Genomic DNA, 16,602 nt, shown 5'->3' on the forward strand with positions numbered 1-16,602 from the left:
AGAAACTATCTTAACAACTGAAAAATCTTTTTAATTGAGCTGATGATTCAGGATGCTCCTAAGAACAGTTAGTTTCTAATTCACCTCAGGATGTTACAACACTTAGACCTCGTAGCCTTAAATGAACAGACCAAGTTGCACACAGTTGTCCCTCTCGTGATGGGATAACGCATTTAATGCCCCTGCACTTATAAAATCGCATATCCTCCCATTTACCATGGATAACAGTACAGGAGACCTCCTAAAATATCAACACACACCTCACCGGACAGGAAGGGTGTACTCAGGTTGAACATAACAAATCAAAACTGGTATCCAGTGTGATTGTATTGTAAGCTGTTTGTTTTCTGATTCCAAAATGGCTGTCTCCTTTTACCAAACTGTAAAATATCCATGTCTTTTTAATAAACTATTTGCAATGTTACTTTGATGTATTTTTGCTTATGACTACATACAAAAATGATGAAGGACTTGGATAAAAGATACCAAGGGAAACTGCACTATGTGTAGGAAAAGCCTGATAATGATTTGGGAGTACGGTCCTCATGACTGGAAATATTTAGGTGCAGACACTCTCCAGTGCTAGGCACCTTGATGTTATCTGATAGTGTGGAACCTATTGAGCCCAACACTATTACCTCAAGCAGATAAAATGAATACAAAGCTTTTGTTGATGTGAAGTACAACCTTCTGATGCCCGTGATTTTCTGCCTGCAGTAATACAAACATTGTATAAGCACATCTGTATTATATGGTCAGACAAAATACTGAGATTGATGCTTTGTCAACTTTCAAAACATGAAAGTTGCACTAAAACAGAAATATTTTCTTCCTTCCCCACACTGAACAGCTACTGACTGGTTACTTGAGGTAATCATTCATCTATGTATTTTTTTGTTTTGATTTTTCCTTTCAATGTTGTCTTCTCTTCCCCTTCCTGTCCTGAGGTAGTTGTCCTGGGCTGAAGTATAGTTCCACAGGCAATGCCAGTTCTCCAATGCCTGCTTCCAGTGCCCAATCTTCATACGTAGACCCAGACAGTAAGACTTAGCAAGATAGCCCCTCACGGGGAGCTGAGCCCAGTTCTGTCTTTGTCTAACGTATACGCTCATACTATTTCTATAGAGGTCGCAGGAACCATGATTATTTTCCCTTTCCCTAGTCTCCTGCTAGCTCAAACAAGATCAGCACTTAACAGGAACTGAATCTGGGTCCTTGTGGTATGAGGCTCAGTATTGATGTGGTATCACAGAACCATTGGGGGAAACTGGGCTGAACTGCTTCTGCAAGCAAAATGTTACAGCAATACAATTCAGCATTTTATCCTTGGAGAATTCTGAATAAATTTTTTTTTACTGTTTCTTTTATTCAGTCTGAAAAACTAAAAATACTGTGTGATTTCATTTGATTAGTTGGGCTGGATTTTCGGCTGATTTGTGCCCCATTTAGTGCCTCGTCAGGGCTCAAAAACGTTTTTTTGGGTGTTAAACGAGGCGCTCAAGATTTTGCGCCTGGGCAGAATTTTCGCCAATGGTTTTGCGGTGGCACTAAAACTTAGCGCCCCTTTCTGTGTTGACCATTGGGATGACGTAAATCGTCGTGCATCACTGCGCTAGCGCCCCGGGCGGAACTTTCAAGCATATCGCCCGACTTAGCATCCACACAGGAACCCACCAGCAAAAACCAGTCGGACCCAGGGAGCACCAGGCGTAACGGTGCCACCTTAAAAACGGAGAAGAAAGTCGGAGTACTAAGTGATTAAAAACATTGGGAGAAGAAGGCTGCATTACTGCATACTTTTGATTGTGAAGTTTGTGAGTTTATAGTTTGTTTTAAACGACATTTAAGGAAATTTTAAAAGCTGGGAGCCATGCTATGTCGAGAGCCAGTAATCCTGACTATTATATTTATATGGCGTTGTGCTGGAAGAGGGCTTATTGATGATCATTTTCAATCGAAGAGCTCACAGACGTATGGGGAGGGGGCCTTACCCCCCCACGAGTTTACAGGGAACATCGCTCATACCTGCAGCTCTCTGAGGCATAGTGGGTTAGAAGGCTGTGCTTCCGAAAAGAGATGGTCATAGAGATATGCCAACTCCTACGTGCAGACCTGCAGACCTACAGCCTACCAGCGGCAACAGGACTGCACTGCCCGTCGAGTTGAAGGTGACTGTGGCACTTGCTTTCGATACCTCCGGCTCCTTTCAGGCATTAGTGGGGAACATATGCTCCATCTCACAGCACGCTACGCATTGCTGTATTCGCCAGGTACGCGCACAGGATGGACTTCATAAACTTCCCAATGACCAAGGAGACCCAAAATGAGAGAGCTGTAGGTTTTGGACGATTTGCTGGCTTCCCCAAAGGTTCAAAGTACCCTTGACTGTACGCACATCGCCCTGCAAGCACCTTTACAGAATCCAGAGGTTTACCAAAACCAAAAGGGATTCCACTCCATGAATGTACAGATCGTCTGCGACCATACTCGGCGCGTCATGGCAGTCAATCCCCAATATCCAGGGAGCATCCATGATCCTTTCATCTTGCATGAGAGCAGTGTCTCACGCATGTTCTAGCATCAACCACAAGGCCAGAGCTGGATGCTGGGGGACAAATGTTACAGTCTCTCCACCTGGCTCATGAACCCCCTCCGGAACCCTCAGATAGAAGCTGAGCATCGCTATAATGAGAGCCATTCAGCCACGCACAACATCTGCCCTAGAGTCGGCTGATCAGTAAACTTGTCCTCGTCTTCTTCCTCCATCTCCACACGATGGCCTGACGTGGAGTGTTGTCTTGAAGGATGCTGCACCTGTTGCTGGTCATCTGGAAGTAGAAAGCAACAGATGAGTGGTTAGCAGCAGGAGAGGGGACAGGATGACATGAGGAAGGTCGCAGAGCACAGGCTCATTTGATGGACCGCCGCTACTCCATTATATCTAGTCCAGAGACACTGCATGACATTGCCCCAACCCTAGTCCAGAGACACTGCATGACATTGCCCCAACCCTAGTCCACAGACACTGCATGACATTGCCCCAACCCTAGTCCACAGACACTGCATGACATTGCCCCAACCCTCGTCCACAGACACTGCATGACATTGCCCCAACCCTCGTCCACAGACACTGCATGACATTGCCCCAACCCTCGTCCACAGACACTGCATGACATTGCCCCAACCCTAGTCCACAGACACTGCATGACATTGCCCCAACCCTAGTCCACAGACACTGCATGACATTGCCCCAACCCTCGTCCACAGACACTGCATGACATTGCCCCAACCCTCGTCCACAGACACTGCATGACATTGCCCCAACCCTCGTCCACAGACACTGCATGACATTTCCCCAATCCAGCCCAGGGAGTGTTCTGGACTTATCCTCAGTTTCTGAGCAGGGGTCAGTACCCCCACTGGCAGTTCCCGACCTGTGACACCGATGAGGCCTGCCACTCGCTCCTTGACGTTGGTGAGTGTCAGGGTCTGAGGCAGACCGCCACTTGTCCTCACCTGCTCGCGCTGATTATGAGACTTCTTTGTCTGCAAAGGTGAAAATGGGAATGGTTACAAGAGGGTCCACCTGCTCTTGTGGCACAGATAGCCACCAAAGCACTTATACCATACTGTCTGACTGTAATGCAGTCCTCTATTTAATGGCCTTGGAAGTTGCATGTGGTTGATCAGGAGGACGTTGAAGTGCGGAGATATCTTATCAGATTTCAGAAAGCAATCTTAATAATGTGTATAGATCATTCATGGCAAATAGGGTGCCAAACTAAGCTTACCTATGTATCATGCATTTTTGGAGGCAACCCACAGAATACTCAAAGACAGCAACAACATGGGAACACCCACAGAGTGCTGACAGGTACCAAAAGCATGAGAACAAATAGTGTGTCAGATTTATAATTGAAGTAATGAAGGAGTGCATGAAAAAAAATTGTACTCTAACTACTGTGTTCCTAACACAGATGAGGCTGCACACAGGGAGGTTAAAATAACAGTGACCTCAGTCTTTAATAAGACACTCCAGAGTGAGGAACAGGTCTTAGGGGTTGGCTTAATACAGTGCTCCCAAGGGATGCTGGGATCCCTTGGGACTTCAGGGGATGAGCTCCCTGGTGGCGGAACATGGGAGTGCATGCTTTACAGATACACAACATCACTCCCCCCGCCCCCCCCCCCCAAAGTCAAAGTGAAAACTATTTACAAGGTGAGGTGGTCGGGAGCCTTTCTTTCCCTGGTGGACCGCCTCGGTACAAATGTCTGTTCTGGTGTGTTTGCTGTGCCCTCGCTGGGCTGGTGTGTTTTTGGCCCTGCAGGGCTGCTGGGTGAGCCTGGCCTTGCTGGGCTGTTGGGCATGATGGGTTCGATTTCCTGGTCCGGGGTGGTGTCGTTGATCCTTTGGGTGTGTGTTGTGGGCTCAAAAGAGGTGGTGTCTGCTGTGGGTTGTTCAGGGCAGTCTGTGAACCGCAGCCTTGTTTGGTCCAGGTGCTTTCTGCAAATTTGTCCATTGTCCAGTTTGACTATAAACACCCTATTCCCTTCTTTAGCTATCACTGTGCCCACGATCCACTTGGGACCATGTCCATCGTTTACCACATACACACGGTCATTCAGATCAATTTCCCGTGATACAGTGGCGCGACCATCGTTTACATTTTGTTGCTGCCGCCTGCTCTCTACCTGATCATGCAGGTTGGGGTGAACCAGCGAGAGTCTGGTTTTAAGTCTCCTTTTCATGAGTAGCTCAGCCGGGGGCACTCCTGTGAGTAAGTGGGGTCTCGTGCGGTAGCTGAGCAGTACTCGGGACAGGCGGGTTTGGAGTGAGCCTTCTGTGACTCGTTTAAGGCTTTGTTTGATTGTTTGTACTGCCCGCTCTGCCTGCCCATTGGAGGCTGGTTTAAACGGGGCCGAGGTGACATGTTTAATCCCATAGCGGGTCATGAATTCATTAAATTCGGCACTGGTGAAACATGGCCCGTTGTCACTGACCAGTATGTCAGGCAGGCCGTGGGTGGCAAACATGGACTTCAGGCTTTCAATGGTGGCGGTGGCGGTGTTTCCCGACATTATTTCACGTTCAATCCATTTTGAAAAAGCATCCACCACCACCAGGAACATTTTACCGAGAAACGGGCACGCGTAGTCGACATGGATCCTCGACCATGGTCTGGAGGGCCAGGACCACAAACTTAGTGGTGCCTCTCTGGGCGCGTTGCTCAACTGAGCACATATGCTGCATTGCCGTACACAGGACTCTAAGTCAGAGTCGATACCGGGCCACCACACGTGGGATCTGGCTATCACTTTCATCATTACTATACCCGGGTGTGTGCTGTGGAGATCCGAGATTAATGTCTCCCTGCCCTTTTTTGGTAGCACTAGGCGGTTACCCCACAACAGGCAGTCTGCCTGTATGGACAGCTCGTCCTTTCGCCGCTGGAACGGCTTGATTGGCTCTTGCATTTCAACAGGGATGCTGGCCCAGCTCCCATGCAGTACACAGTTTTTTACTAGGGACAGCAGAGGATCTTGGCTGGTCCAAATCCTAATCTGGCAGGCCGTGACAGGTGATTTATCATTTTCAAACGCTTCCATGACCATCAACAAGTCTGCGGGCTGTGCCACCATCAACAAGTTTGCAGGCTGCGCCATTTCCACCCCCATGGTGGGCAATGGTAGCCGACTGAGAGCATCCGCACAGTTCTCGGTGCCTGGCCTGTGGCGGATGGTATAGTTATACGCCTATAGCGCGAGTGCTCACCTTTGTATGTGGGCTGAGGCATTAGTATTTATCCCCTTGTTTTCAGAGAACAGGGATGTGAGGGGCTTGTGATCGGTTTGCAGCTCAAATTTGAGGCCAAACAGGTACTGATGCATTTTCTTTAACCCGAACACACACACTAATGCCTCTTTCTCAATCATGCTGTCGGCCCTCTCGGCCTTAGGCAAGCTCCTGGAGGCATAGGCGACAGGTTGCAACTTCCCCGCAACGTTAGCTTGTTGTAATACACACCCGACTCCGTACGACGACGCGTCACATGCTAGCACAAGTCTTTTACACGGGTTATACAATACAAGCAGCTTGTTGGAGCATAAAATGTTTCTGGCTTTCTCAAAAGCAATTACTTGTTTTTTTTCCCATACCCAGCTCTCACCTTTACGCAATAACACATGTAGGGGCTCTAAAAGGGTGCTTAACCCCGGTAGGAAGTTACCAAAATAGTTGAGGAGTCCCAGGAACGACCGCAGCTCCATGACGTTCTGTGGCCTGGGCGCTTTCCTGATAGCCTCTGTCTTGGTGTCTGTGGGCCGAATGCTGTCCGCCGCAATCTTTCGGCCCAAAAACTCCACTACTGTTGCCATGAAGACATATTTTGACCTCTTCAGCCGCAGCCCTACGCGATCCAGTCGCTGGAGGACCTCCTCCAGGTTTTGTAGGTGCTCGGCGGTGTCCTGACCCGTGATCAAGATATCGTCCTGAAAGACCACCGTGTGTGGTACCAACTTGAGTAGGCTCTCTATGTTTCTCTGGAAGATCGCTGCAGCCGACCGAATTCCAAACAGGCATATGTTGTAAATGAACAGTCCCTTGTGCGTGTTAATTCAGGTGAGGCCCTTCGAAGACTCCTCCAGCTCCTGCGTCATGTAGGCCGAAGTCAGCTCGAGCTTGGTGAACGTCTTGCCTCCTGCCAGCGTTGCAAATAGTTCATCTGCTTTAGGTAGCGGGTATTGGTCCTGTAATGAGAAACAATTAATAGTTACTTTATAATCGCCGCAAATCCTGACCGTGACATCACTTTTGAGTACTGGAACAATCGGGCTGGCCCATTCGCTGAATTCTACTGGGGAGATGATGCCCTCGCATTGTAGTCTGTCCAGCTCGATTTCCACTCTCTCCCTCATCATGTGAGGTACCACTCGCGCCTTGTGGTGAATGGGTCGAGCCTCTGGGACCAAGTGGATCCGCACCTTCGCCCCGGAAAAGTTTCCAATGCCTGGCTCAAAAAGGGAAGGAAATTTGTTAAGAACCTGGGTACATGAGGCCTCATCGACATGTGATAGCGCTCGGATGTCATCCCAGTTCCAACGGATTTTGCCCAGCCAGCTCCTTCCAAGCAGTGTGGGACCATCGTCCAGGACAATCCAGAGTGGCAGTTCATGCACCATGCCCTCGAAGGTGACCTTGACCATGACGCTGCCCAGGACAGTGATAAGCTTTTTGGTGTACGTTCTCAGTTTCATGTGGATGGGGCTCAGGGCTGGTCTGAATGCCTTATTGTCTCTCAGACATCTTTTTACTCATGATGGATTGGCTAGTGTCCAGTTCCATGGCTACGGGTAAGCCATTCAATTTTACGTTTAGCATTATAGATGGACATTTCGTCGAAAATGTGTGCAACCCATGTACTTCAGCATCTGCCTCCTCTCTGAGGCTCGAAATTGCTTTGATCCACCACGGACCAATCTTCCTCTGCCACGTGGTGGTTAGCAGGTTTTGCAGAGCTTGCCCATTGTTCCACAGCTCTTGCAAACATACCCTTTGAAGCGGCATGAATAGGCTGAATGGAAGCCTCCACAACGCCAACAAGGTGTGAATTGCCTTGCATTCATCCTTTGTTGGGGACTCTAAGTCATCTGGGTCACCTGAGGCCTGCTGGCAGTTGCAGACTTGTGGGTTTTGCCCTGTACATTTCTGCTCGCAAACACAGTTCCAGTTAATTTATGAACATTGCTAGCACTTGTGTGCTGAGAGATTTATTTGGTGTTATCACTGGTGGACACAAACGCCTGTGCTATCGCAATGGCCTTACTGAAGGTCGCTGTCTCTACAGTCAAAAGTTTTCGTAGGATGGTCTCGTGGCCAATGACCAGTACAAAAAAGTCTCTGAGCATTTGCTCCAGGTAGCCATCAAACTCACATTGTCCTGCAAGTCGCCTTAGCTCGGCGACGTAGCTCGCCACTTCCTGACCTTCAGATCACTGGCACGTGTAGAACCGATACCTCGCCATCAGCACACTCTCCGTCGGGTTAAGATGTTCCCGAACCAGTGTACACAGCTCCTCATATGACTTATCTGTGGGTTTCACCGGAGCCAGAAGATTCTTCATGAGGCTGTAGGTCGGTGCCCCGCAGACTGTGAGGAGGACCGCTCTCCTTTTTGCAGCCCTTCCTTCTCCGTCCAGCTCGTTGGCTATAAAGTACTGGTCTAGCCATTTGACATAGGCTTCCCAGTCCTTACCCTCCGAGAACTTCCCCAGGATGCCCACAGTTTGCTGCATCTTTGCGTTGGATTCGTATTCTCGTCACCAGTTATTGTGTTCCTAACACAGATGAGGCTGCACATTGGGAGGTTAAAGGAACAGTGACCTCAGTCTTTAATAAGACACTCCAGAGTGAGTAACAGGCCTTAGGGGCCGGCTTATATACGGTGCTCCCAAGGGATGCTGGGATTCCTTGGGACTTCAGGGGATGCGCTGCCTGGTGGTGGAACATGGGACTGCATGCTTTACAGATACACAATACTAACGACCCTCCAAAGATCATTGAACTTCTTTAGGCATTGTGGGCCAGTCCTGATCACAGTGTCTGAGTCAGAGACCTCCTCAGCGATTTCTCTCCATATGCATTTAAAAATCGATGACAGTGGTCTAGATCCACTGCTACGATGTAACTCCTGCCGTCTTCTCTCCACAGCCCCCCACTAGAGATTTGTTAGCCTCCTGGCTGAATTGCCTGGCACGCTGTCTCGTCTCCTCATCCTCCATCATCAAAATCCAATTTACAACTGCCTGATTCAGCTCCGGGTGTACTACGAATGTGCGCGGCCGCGCCCTGCATTAGCATTTGCGATCGGACAGCAGCCTCGAAGCGCTGGAAGAAAAAAAATTGTGCATGTGCAGAACGGCCAATTTTGTTAGTACCGGCACTTTCAGCTCCGGCGCACAAATTGTGTGGTGCTCCTCGTGAACTTTCATTTGGCAAAAGTTGCACACTCTGGCGCTAACATTAACCTGGCGCTAAATTTTTGAATCCGCCATGAATTGCGCCTGGCAATGAGCGAAAACGCAAAAAGCTGAAAATCCAGCACTTTATCTTTTACCATTCTCAACAAAGAGTTGCCACGTTCAAAATATTACCTCAAAAGTCACCACAGTAATATTTCCACTAGAATATGTTTTGCTCATACATCCTTTGGCTATCTCGTGTAGAATGGATGATAAGGTATGAATTAATTTTATAATCATGGGACTTAGATGATATGTTAAACCTCAAAGAGGATCATTGAGTGGCGTTTAAATATCTGAGCCCTGAGATGCAGTAGGAACCACTTGCCTTTATAAAGTGCCTCTAATGCAGAAAATGTACCAGGGCACTTCACAGAGGGAAGGACAGAAGAAAAAAATACAATAGATAAAAGGAATGAAGAAACAGATGAAAGAGCTGGAATTGGACAACTGAACGTTTGGTTGAAAAGATGATATTTTGGGAATGTTTTTGATGGCGGAGAACTCAGGCTCTTCCACTAATAGTAGGGCAGAAACGGGGTGGGATACACAAATGGCCAGAATTATAGAACTGAAAAGTGCACGGGGTTGTGGGGATATAAAAGCTAGAAAAGGTTCGAGAGATAAACTGGGGAAACGCCATCGAGAGATGTGAAGATGAAGACGGGATTTTAAACTTAACACCAATTTAAATCAGTATGGCTGTGGGTGATGGGCAAGTGAGATTTAGTGCGGGACAGGATATGGGTGGCTGATTTTTGAACTCGGAGTTTATGGAGGGTGAAGGATGAGGATGGCAAGGAGGTCATTGAAGAAGCTGAGCGCAGAGGTGACAAAAGTGTAATGAAAGGTTTCAGCAGTGGTGGGGATGAGTTAAGGGCAAAGGGAAGCAATGTTGCAGAGGTGGAAATAAATGGTCTTGATGATGGATAGGTGCAGGGTTTGAAGCTCGCCTCTGGGTTGAGCAAGATGGCAGGCTTTCACACAGTCTGGTATAGCCTGAGTGAATGGCTAGGGAAGGGGTGGAGTCAATGGCAAGGGAGTGGAGTATGGCAGTGGTGTAACTTAACGTATCATGGTTTCATTACCAAAACTGCATCATCATGTTTTACTTGTACCTTCGTGTTGCTATGAAATCTTTTCCCAAGCATCCACTGTGTGAGGGCATAAAACAGGCACAGCCTTGATCACAAAGTTTCAGTTGAAAAGGATTCCTCAGCCCATTTGATCTCATCTCCATGAACCCTACTATTTTCCCGTTACAACACTTAGCTGTTTCTTAAATGTACTCCGAGTGCTAGCCTTAATCACCCTTCCGAGTAAATCGTTCCAGTTGTTGATCACCCTTTGTGTGAAATCTTAATTTCACATCCCTGAGCCTGTGCCCTCTTGTCCTGCTGACTTGCTATATCTGTAAGAACGATCCAATTTTACTTTATCCTGTTAAGTATCTTGTACACGGCTGGAGGTTCCCTCTAAAGTATACTCACGCTGACCCTAGGTCATCAGTTTAAACAGAAAACTTTTGTGGAGCGACTCGACCAAACGTAGGCCCCTGCAGTCAGAATCAGGGGAAGCCATAACGGGGAACAAAGAAATGGCAGACCAATTGAACAAGTACTTTGGTTCGGTATTCACTAAGGACACAAACAACCTTCCGGATATAAAAGGGGTCAGAGGGTCTAGTAAGAAGGAGGAACTGAGGGAAATCCTTATTAGTCAGGAAATTGATGGGATTGAAGGCCGATAAATCCCCAGGGCCTGATGGACTGCATCCCAGAGTACTTAAGGAGGTGGCCTTTGAAATGGCGGATGCATTGACAGTCATTTTCCAACATTCCATAGACTCTGGATCAGTTCCTATGGAGTGGAGGGTAGCCAATGTAACCCCACTTTTTAAAAAAAGGAGGGAGAGAGCAAACAGGGAATTATAGACCAGTCAGCCTGACATCGGTAGTGGGTAAAATGATGGAATCAATTATTAAGGATGTCATAGCAGTGCATTTGGAAAGAGGTGACATGATAGGTCCAAGTCAGCATGGATTTGTGAAAGGGAAATCATGCTTGACAAATCTTCTGGAATTTTTTGAGGATGTTTCCAGTTGAGTGGACAAGGGAGAACCAGTTGATGTGGTGTATTTGGACTTTCAGAAGGCTTTCGACAAGGTCCCACACAAGAGATTAATGTGCAAAGTTAAAGCACATGGGATTGGGGGTAGTGTGCTGACGTGGATTGAGAACTGGTTGGCAGACAGGAAGCAAAGAGTAGGAGTAAATGGGTACTTTTCAGAATGGCAGGCAGTGACTAGTGGGGTACCGCAAGGTTCTGTGCTGGGGCCCCAGCTGTTTACATTGTACATTAATGATTTAGACGAGGGGATTAAATGTAGTATCTTCAAATTTGCAGATGACACTAAGTTGGTTGGCAGTGTGAGCTGCGAGGAGGATGCTCTGAGACTGCATAGTGACTTGGATAGGTTAGGTGAGTGGGCAAATGCATGGCAGATGAAGTATAATGTGGATAAATGTGAGGTTATCCACTTTGGTGGTAAAAACAGAGAGACAGACTATTATCTGAATGGTGACAGATTAGGAAAATGGGAGGTGCAACGAGACCTGGGTGTCATGGTACATCAGTCATTGAAGGTTGGCATGCAGATACAGCAGGCGGTTAAGAAAGCAAATGGCATGTTGGCCTTCATAGCGAGGGGATTTGAGTACAGGGGCAGGGAGGTGTTACTACAGTTGTACAGGGCTTTGGTGAGGCCACACCTGGAGTATTGTGTACAGTTTTGGTCTCCTAACTTGAGGAAGGACATTCTTGCTATTGAGGGAGTGCAGCGAAGGTTCACCAGACTGATTCCCGGGATGGCAGGACTGACCTATCAAGAAAGACTGGATCAACTGGGCTTTAATTCACTGGAGTTCAGAAAAATGAGAGGGGATCTCATAGAAACGTTTAAAATTCTGATGGATTTAGACAGGTTAGATGCAGGAAGAATGTTCCCAATGTTGGTGAAGTCCAGAACCAGGGGTCACAGTCTGATGATAAGGGGTAAGCCATTTAGGACTGAGATGAGGAGAAACTTCTTCACCCAGAGAGTGGTGAACCTGTGGAATTCTCTACCACAGAATGTTGTTGAGGCCAATTCACTAAATATATTCAAAAAGGAGTTAGATGTAGTCCTTACTACTAGGGAGATCAAGGGGTATGGCGAGAAAGCAGGAATGGGGTACTGAAGTTGCATGTTCAGCCATGAACTCATTGAATGGCTGAACATGCAGGCTCGAAGGGCCGAATGGCCTACTCCTGCACCTATTTTCTATGTTTCTATTAATACTTCATGGCCAACGAGCTGAATGGGGAAGAGAGCGCTGCCAAACGTAGAGCGATCTTTCTCACTGTCTGTGGGGTACAAACGTATGGCCTCATGAAGAATCTGCTCACTCCAGCGAAATCCACGGAGAAATCATGCGACGATTTGTGCACACTGGTCTGACAGCATTTGAACCCGAAGGAAAGCATTCTGATGGCGAGTTACCGGTTCTACACCTACAAAAGGTCTGAAGGCCAGGAATTGGTGAGTTATGTCACCGAGCTGAGACATCTTGCAGGACATTGCGAATTTGAAGGACATTTGGAGCACATGCTCAGAGACTTTTTCGTACTTGCCATTGGCCACGAAACCATATTTCACAAGCTTTTGACTGTAGAGACCCCAACCTTGAGTAAGGCCATAGCGATAGCCCAGGCGTTCATTGCCACCAGTGACAATACTAAGCAAATCTCTCAGTACGCAAATGCTGCTACAAGTACTGTGAACAAAGTGATGTTGTTTTCGAATCGTAACGTACAGAGCAGGTCACACATACCTGCAGCTACACTTCTGCAGATGTCTCAGCGTCCACCATCAAGGGTGATGAATGCAAGGCCATTAACACCTTGTTGACGCTGCGGGGCTGACCACCGTTTCCATTCATGCCGATTCAAAGGATACGTTTGCAAGGGCTGTGGAACAATGGGACACGCCCAATGAGTGTGCAGGTGAGCTGCTAAGCCTGTTAAACCTGAAAACCACCACATTGCAGAGAAGGACAGATCCATGGAGGATCACTACGAAACAGAGCCTCAGATAGAGGAGGCAGAGGTACATGGGGTGCACACATTCACCACGAATTGTCCCCCAATAATGCTGAATGTTGAACTAAATGGACTCCCGGTGTCAATGGAGCTGGACACGGGCGCGAGCCAGTCCATCATGGGCAAAAAGACTTTCGAAAGGTTGTGGTGCAACAAGGTCTCAAGGCCAGTCTTAACTCTAGTTCGCACGAGACTAAGAACTTACACTAAAGAACTGATTCCTGTAATCGGCAGTGCTACCGTAAAGGTCTCCTATGATGGAGCGGTGCACAAGCTACCACTCTGGGTGGTGCCGGGCGATAGTCCCAAACTGCTCGACAGGAGCTGGCTGGGAAAGATACGCTGGAACTGGAACGACGTCCGAGCGCTATCGCCCTCTGATGACACTTCGTGTGCCCAGGTCTTAAACAAATTTCCTTCGCTGTTTGAACCAGGCATCGGGAAATTCCAAGGAGCAAAAGTGCAGATCCACCTAATTCTGGGGATGTGACCCATCCATCACAAGGCGAGAGCAGTACCGTACATGATGAGAGAAAGGATAGAGATCGAGCGAGACCGGCTACAACGAGAGGGCATCATTTCACCGATTGAGTTCAGCGAGAGGGCCAGTCCCATTGTCCCAGTCCTCAAGGGAGACAGCACCGTCAGAATCTGTGGATATTACAAAGTAACTATCAATCGTTTCTTCCTGCAGGACCAATACCCACTACCAAATGCCGACGACCTCTTTGCAACGGTGACGAGAGGAAAGACATTCACAAAGCTGGATCTGACTTCAGCCTACATGACGCAGGAACTGGAGGAATCATCGAAGGCCCTCAGCTGCATCGACACGCACAAAGGTCTTTTTGTTTATAACAGATGCCCGTTTGGAATCCGATCAGCGGCGGCAATATTCCAGAGAAACATGGAAAGTTTACTGAAGTCGGTCCCGCACACTGTAGTCTTCCAGGACGACATCTTGGTCACAGGTCGGAACACAGTCGAGCACCTGCAGAACCTGGAGGTGGTTCTTAGTCGAATCAACCACGTGGGGCTCAGGTAAAAACGCTCAAAGTGCATTTTCCCGGCACCTGAAGTGGCGTTCTTGGGAAGGAGGAGTATGGCGGACGGCATCAGGCGCACCAACGCTAAGATGAAGGCAATCAAGAACGCACCGAGGTCACAGAATGTGACAGAGCTGTGGTCGTTTCTGGGACTCTTGAACTACTTTGGTAACGTCTTTCGTGGGTCTCAGCACCCTGCTAGAACCACTACACGTCTTACTACAAAAAGGGGGCGAATGGGTTTGGGGCAAAAGCCAAGAAAATGCCTTTGTAAAAGTGAGAAAATTGTTATGCTCAAACAAATTGCTTGTGTTGTATGATCCATGTAAACATTTGGTACTAGCATGTGATGCGTCGTCATATGGCGTGTATTGCAACAAGCTAATGATTTCGGGAAACTGCAACCAGTTGATTATGCATCCAGGAGTCTGTCTAAGGTCGTGAGAGCCTACAGCATGCTAGAAAAAGAAGCGTTAGTGTGTGTCTATGGGGTAAAGAAAATGCACCAATACATGTTTGGGCTAAAATTTGAATTGGAAACTGACCATAAGCCACTTATATCCCTGTTTTCCAAGAGTAAAGGGATAAATACCAATGCATCGGCCTGCATCCAGAGATGGGCGCTCACGTTGTCCGCATACAATTACGCCATCCGCCACAGGCCAGGCACAGAAAACTGTGCCGATGCTCTCAGTAGGCTGCCATTGCCTACCATGGGGGTGGAAATGGCGCAGCCCGCAAATCTAACAATGGTTATGGAAGCATTTGAGAGTGTGCAATCACCCGTCACTGCCTGGCAGATCAAAACCTGGACAAGCCAGGACAACTTATTATCTCTAGTCAAAAGCTGTGTACTTCACGGGAGCTGGTCCAGTGTCCCAGTGGAAATGCAGGAAGAGATAAAGCCGTTCCAGTGGCGCAAAGATGAAATGTCTATACAAGCAGACTGCCTTTTGTGGGGCAATCGAGTAGTGGTCCCCAAGAAGGGCAGAGACACCTTCATCAATGACCTCCACGGTACCCACCCAGGCATCGTAATGATGAAAGCGACAGCCAGATCCCACGTGTGGTGCCCGGTATCGATGCGGACTTAGAGTCCTGCGTTCACAGATGTAATACATGCTCGCAGTTAAGCAATGTACCCAGGGAGGCGCCGCTAAGTTTATGGTCTTGGCCCTCCAAACTGTGGTCTAAGGTACACGTCGACTATGCAGGCCCGTTCTTGGGTAAAATGTACCTTGTGTTTGTAGACACGTACTCCAAGTGGATTGAATGTGAGATAATGTCTGCTAGCACATCCGCTGCCACCACTGAAAGCCTGCGGGCCATGTTTGCCACACACGGCTTACTCGATGTCCTGGTGAGCGACAACGGGCCATGTTTTACCAGTGCTGAGTTCAAAGAATTCATGACCCGTAACGGGATCAAACATGTCACATCAGCCCTGTTTAAACCAGCGTCCAATGGTCAGGCAGAGAGAGTAGTGCAAACCATCAAGCAAGGCTTGAAGAGGGTAATTGCAGGCTCACTGCAGACTTGCCTATCCCGAGTCTTGCTTAGCTACCGCACAAGACCCCACTCACTCACTGGGATCCCACCTGTTCAACTGCTCATGAAAAGAGCACTTAAGGCAAGGCTCTCAAAGTTCACCCTGATCTACATGAAAGGTAGAAAGCAAGCGGCTTCAACAAAGTGCATACCATGATAGCGCAAATGTGTCACGCGAGATTGAAGTCAATGATCCTGTATTTGTATTAAATTATGGACAAGGTCGTAAGTGGCTTCCCGACACTGTCGTGGCCAAAGAGGGGAGCAGGGTGTTTTGGGACAAACTTTCAAATGGACTCATTCACCGGAAACATTTGGACCAAATCAAACTCAGATTCACGGACTATCCTGAGCAACCCACCTTGGACTCTACCATTTTTGATCCTCCAACACACACACCAGTGGCAACCGGCACCACGGTTGACCATGAAGCAGAACCCATCATCCACAGCAGCCCAGCAGGGCCCAACACACCAGGCAGCCCAGCAAGGCCAGCTGTACAGCAGCCCAGCGAGGGCCCAACAAATGATTGAACAACACCAGCTTTCACACCGAAACAATCAACCAGGGCAAGAAGGGCCCCAGATCAACTCACATTGTAAATCTTTACACTATTGACTTTGGGGGGGAATGTTGTTATATATGTGGACTTGTATTTACTCTGTACAGCCACCAGAGGGCTCGTTCCCCGGAGTCCCAAGGGATCCCATAATCCCTTGGGAGCACAGGTATTTAAGAAGGCTTCACAGGTTGGAAAGGCACTCTGGAGACCTGCAATAAAAGACTAAGGTCACACTTTACTTTGAGCTCACAGTGTTCAGTCTGACTCTTTCTCCACACACATCAGTA

This window comes from Pristiophorus japonicus, chromosome 1, assembly GCF_044704955.1.
Source record: "Pristiophorus japonicus isolate sPriJap1 chromosome 1, sPriJap1.hap1, whole genome shotgun sequence".
NCBI classification, from domain to species: Eukaryota; Metazoa; Chordata; class Chondrichthyes; family Pristiophoridae; genus Pristiophorus; species Pristiophorus japonicus.